This window comes from Cryptomeria japonica, chromosome 11 (assembly GCF_030272615.1).
Source record: "Cryptomeria japonica chromosome 11, Sugi_1.0, whole genome shotgun sequence".
NCBI classification, from domain to species: Eukaryota; Viridiplantae; Streptophyta; class Pinopsida; order Cupressales; family Cupressaceae; genus Cryptomeria; species Cryptomeria japonica.
The window spans coordinates 171634159-171640158 of record NC_081415.1 but is presented as its reverse complement, the minus strand read 5'-3'; positions in this window follow the sequence as shown (position 1 = coordinate 171640158).

Genomic DNA, 6000 nt, shown 5'->3' with positions numbered 1-6000 from the left:
GGGGATTGATTCCCTTAAAGAGCTCTACAAGGAAAGCCCTGATTTCAAAGATGCTTATGCTAGATGTTTGGATTTCTCTAACACTTTTCATGTTGATTTTTTTGATTATATGTTGCAGGAAGGGCTTTTGTTCAAAGAGAATTTTCTATGTGTTCCCAAATGCTCCTTGAGGGAGAATATTATTAAAGAGAAACACAATGGGTCTTTAGGTGCTCACTTTGGACTTGACAAGACCCTAGAGAAAGTTACTCGACACTATCGTTGCCCAAGAGTGTAGGAAGATGTCAAAAAATATGTTGCAAGTTGTTTCATATATCAGAGAGAAAAGGGAACCTCATCAAATGATAGTCTATACCAACCATTGCCCATTTCTAGTAGACCTTGGGAGAATGTTAGCATGGATTTTGTCCTAGGGCTCCCCTTGACACCAAGGGGATTTGATAGTGTGTTTGTTATTGTAGATAAATTTAGTAAGATGGCTCATGTTGTGCCTTGCAAATGCATAAATGATGCATCACATGTTTCAAGATTGTTCTTCAAGGAGGTTGTCTGGATTCATGGATTGGCCCTCACCATTGTGACAGATAGGGATTCCAAATTTATGGGGCATTTTTGGACGACATTGTGGAAGAAACTTGGCACTCATTTATTATTCTCCTTAGTCTACCATCCACAAACTAATAGTCAGACTGAAGTTGTTAATAGGTCCTTAGAGAACCTCCTTAGATGTCTCACCAAACAATAGGGTATGGCATGGGACTTGGTCATCCTCCAGGAAGAGTTTTCTTTCAAGGATTTTGCTAACCAGAGCATAGGGAGAAGTCCATTTGAAGTGGTTTATGGCTTCTACCCTATCAGTGTGTTGGATCTTAGAGACCTTCGAGGAATAGATAGGATAAGTGCTTAGGGAGAATATTTTGCCAATGTCATGACAAAGATACATGACCAAGTGAAGACCACATTGGCACAGAGTGTTGCAAAGTACAAGGATAGGGTAGACCTTAAGAGGAGGGATGTTCAATACAAGCAGGAGACTTGGTTATGGCTTTCCTAAAAAAGGATAGGTTGCCAAAAGGATAGCCTACCAAGTTGTTGATGAAGAAAATAGGACCTTGTAGGATAGTCCATAAATTTGGACCAAATGCTTATGAGATTTAATTACCACTTGGTTTGGGAATCTCACCCATCTTCAATTTCTCTAATATTTTTCCTTATAAAACACCTTGGGTACAGATGCGGACCATTTTACTAAGGATGCAAAACCTAATGAAGATTGGGTTTAAGATTTAACCCCTAGTCAATTAGTTCAATTGGAATGTATTTTGGATAGTAAGGTGATCAAAAAAACCAAGGAAATGCATCTACAAGGAGTACCTAGTTAAATGGTCTAGTCTACCTGAATCCGAGGCTACTTGAATGACTGAAGCCAATATTTTGAAGCATGGAACGAGTTTACAACATTTGGTAACTCAAGGGACTTGAGTTTTGTTTGTCCCAGGGAGTATCATGCAGGAGCACCCTCCCCTATAGACCCCAAGGTTGATCTAGGGCTCCCTTGATAGGTGTCAAGGTTAATTGATGTTCATTTATGTCATTTTGTTCTTTTCACTATTTGTAATAAGGCCATGGGGTCAACTGGCCACCTTTTAGGTCACGTACTTAATGGAACCACTTGTAGTTAGAAGAGTCAAACACTTACATCTATGCCTAATAGAGGATAGAGGAGTCTTAGGCATCTTTTGAGCCTCATAGATTGTTTTGAGTGGCTTTTTAGTGACAATCGTTAGGTCACCTCATAATTGTGCAAAGTTGGAAGCATATGTTCTTTACACCTTGCTGACAACTTGGATTACTTGCCTTTTAACGTCCAACCAACTCAAATTTAAATTGGGACAGTTAGGGGATGGGTATTTAAGTCCTTTGTTGTTGATTTTGGATAAAATGATGAAGTTTGGTATGAATGAGAAGGAAATATTTTCTAGGAATTTTGTGTTTTCCTAAAAAGTTCTTTGTTCACTATGAATGCAGGGCCATAATTGAATTGGAAGAAGCAATATAATGCCTTAGAAACATTGTCATATGATTTAACTTGAAACTAATTTTGGTTTTGTTTTGGTTGGCATTCATTTATTCAAAATACTGCAAGTTTTGTGAAGATAGGTCTAGGAGACTGCACAAACCTGGAGCTTTGGAATTCAATGGTGTTAACTTGACATTCTCTCATCAAATTTGGCCATTTTTTTTGGAAATTTTAGGGCATTGTTTATATTTAAAAATGGACCTAGTTTCAGATCCAGCAAAGCAACCCATGAACTTTTCCACCAAATCCTAGGCTTGGCATTCGGACGTGAGAAGCCTAATTTGTGATGAAATTGAGTTGCAGAGGAGTGTATGGAGTGTGTGGATGTGAATCAGAATTTTTTTCATGGTTTCCAAGCATAGACTAATCTAGTAGCACAATAATTTTGCCTTTATTAATCATTGTTTGTAAAAGAGAGCAAACCCTCATGGAATAGGCCTAATTAACCTAGTTTGACATAGTTCCAGTTGACCTAGTCAAACTCATAACCCATATGCAATTTTGTGATATTTCATGGAGATCCCAAATAGGTGTCAAGAATATATGATTTATTTGGGCATTCTTAAGGAAAATCAAAAAAGCCAAGCCAAAAAGTCAATTAGGAGGGCTAATTGAACTAGGTCTCCTACTAGGCTTAATTGGACAAAAGAGTATTGGGAACTTGTTTCATACCCTCAAAGGGAATGATTGGATGGTTTGAGATTGTATTACATGGGAACACACCCACACATGTTAGTTCTAGGCATATGTTGAATATCCTAGTTGTAAAGTAAAGGTAGATGCTAGAGAAGGTCTTAGGAGGGGTTGGGCTTGTAGTGAGGAGTTGACTCTCCTTGTTAACCAATAAAATTGCTCTTGTGTAGAGGCCTCAAGAGAGGTCTAGAGAAAGGATATATTGAGGTAATGACCCTGGAAGGTTAGGAGGAGGGACCACTGGATGGTGCCTAATTGAATCCCTTGTGGTTGAGACCCTAAGGATTCTTATAAGTTTACTTGTCACTCTGCATCACTTATAAATGTCATGATTTAGCAAATAAAATTCAACAACTTAATTTACTTGGTACCATTAAAATAGTAGATAGAAATGGGTTGGACTCTCTTATTTTCCCTTTCACATAAAATTTAATTTCCTATTATGTTTCTCCTCTTTATATGGCATTGGTAGCTTTCTTATTCGGGGTTCATTGTCATTCATAGTGGTACAATTTAAAGTGAAATCATACTTTGGTAGAAACATAATAGTATTTTTTATTCTTATCTCCATGCTTGGGGGCCAATAATAGCATTTCAATCATCCTTTCTTTATAAGAGCTCACTTTCCCTTTGTGAAGTAGGACCTTTATTAAGGATCTCTTATCGATTGTGGAGGTGTATATCCCTATTCAGGATCTCCTTCCTCTTATTGGAATAAGTATCCCTTATGAGGATCTTATCCTTGCCTTCTAAGTGCATATCCTTAATTGGATCTCATCCTTAGTTTTAAAATTCTATAATCATTGATCAATTTTTTCTCTTTATATAGTTGTGTCTTTTATAATGAACCATTCTAAATTGTGATATGCATCCCTACTAAGGATCTTTTGCTTATTTTAGAAGAGTGTGTCTTTTATAAAAGATCTATCTTTGGTTTTCTTGTCTCCATACTTGAGGGGCAAGAGTAATGTTTCAATTCTCTCTCTCTCTCTCTCTCTCTCTCTCTCTCTCTCTCTCTCTCTCTCTCTCTCTCTCTCTCTCTCTCTCTCTCTCTCTCTCTCTCTAAATATTGTCTTTTCCCTTTGTTGAGTTGCATCTTTCATAATTTGATGTCATTTCTTATAAGTGTGTATACATTCCTTGTTTGAAATGGTGCATCTTTTATGAAAAATCCTTAGAATCCACTTTGGAAAAAGTGTATTATGAGTCCTCTTATCCTTCCAAGATGTCATCTTTATTAAAGATATCCTCTCTTCTTGGAGGTTGATATCATTAGGAAAAGATCTCTTCATCCTTTTTTAATCATGCATCCCTCAAAAGGATCCATTTACACTTGTTGCAAGACATCTCTTTTACAATTATCTCTTCCTTTTTTCAAGGGACAAAGCCTACTCAGGAGTCTCTATTTCTAGCTTGAAATGCATGAATTATTGATTAGGGAATATCTCCTTGGTGTTGAAGGTGGATATCCTTGTTTTTTTCTTCTTTAAGACATCAACACAGGACTTTGTTGACATATTAAGGAGGGGGCCATATATGTGGCCTCCTAGTTGCATTTTTTACTATCAATGATCAACATGGGATTATTGCATCCTCATGCATAATCCTATTTTCTTTTATCTACATAAACATATTGTATCCTCATGCATAATCCTCATTTAATTTTTCAATATGGGATTATGATATTCTCATGCTTAATCATCATTTCATCCATAATATATGGGATTGTTGCATCCTTATTTTATGCATCATGACATTTCTTACACACATTGAAGCACACTCAAAACTAGAGGAAAAAGACTCTTATACAAGGTGATATACATTTGAAACCAGACATCACTTGCAAACACACACGAGAATGAGTGGAACTAGCTAAAAATAGCTGGACTATTCCTACTCTCCTCCCCAAGATGGATCATCTAGATGCAAACATCTAGAGGCAAGGTATCTATGTTCTCCTCCTTTTCATCATTGTTCTCATGGATCACTGAGATAAACACATCTAGTGTGTATTCATGCTCTCTCTTCTTTTTCTCATGAACTCATAGTTTTTCTATTGATAGTTCATGGATGATGCTTTCTTTTCTCTTTTATGTGATCACTTGTGTTCATGAGATGGTATTTTTTCCAAGAATGATATTAGTTTTTGAGACATTTTAATATCGAGGTCTCTTCGGCTAGTTGACTTGAGGTCTTGTTATTAGATTTTGTTGTTTGTCTTTTTGTGTCTTTTGCCTTTGTTTGTCCTTTTGTCTTTGTTTTCCTTCTTTTTTTGTTTTGTGTGCCCTTGTATATGTTAGAGTGAGTTAGGATCCTAAGATTGGGGGCTTGGTTCCTCAACATTAGTGATATCTTATAGTCCTTGTGATCTTCCTCCGCATTCCTCATCTTCTTCTACTTTATCATGAGTATTTTCATAAGCTCATACTCCCACTAAAGTGGGGGCTAAATTTACTGTTGTAAAATTACATCCTTTGCAATTTTGACTGCATTCAGGGATCTCATTTTAGTGATCTCATTCCTACACTTGATTTGGACATATCTATGCTTCCCCCCATGCAATAAATGTCATAATATGATATTTTACCTTGATGGGACCCATTGTCTTGGCTCTAAATTGGGGTAGGACTAGGACGCAGTAACTTGGTACTTACTAGGACCATGGCACAACACCATGGTCCTCTTCAATTGGACCCTAATTTGAACCCTAGGCCCTATCTCAAATTTGAACAGGAAAGTATATAAGGAGGTCTTCCCCTCTCATTTGGCATAAGGTGATATAATAGGATAAGGAAAGGAGACTCTGTTCAAGAAATCAAGAATTCAAGGCGATATAATAGGATAACGCAAGGAGGTCTTCAAGGTTACATATTTTTCATTCATCAACTGTGGAGCATCATTACATCATTCATTTGAAAGCATGTGTTTGTTAGGGTTTTGTCATGTTCATGCCATTTCATACAACATATGTGATTGCATTCAAGAGGAAAAAAATCATGATCATTCATTGCAGATCTGAAGGTATACATTTCCATCATTTATTTCAAGCATTTGCAATATTTCATTCAAGGTTGATTCTAAATTAGGGTTTGACCAAAGGGAAACCCCTATTTCCAACCTATTTCCCCTTTCTTATGTGTGCAAGAAATAGGTGCATGACAATTCTTCTCAAGGCTAAGATTTATTTGCAAAGATAGAAAAACCCTTTTTGACGTGCCAAAAATTTG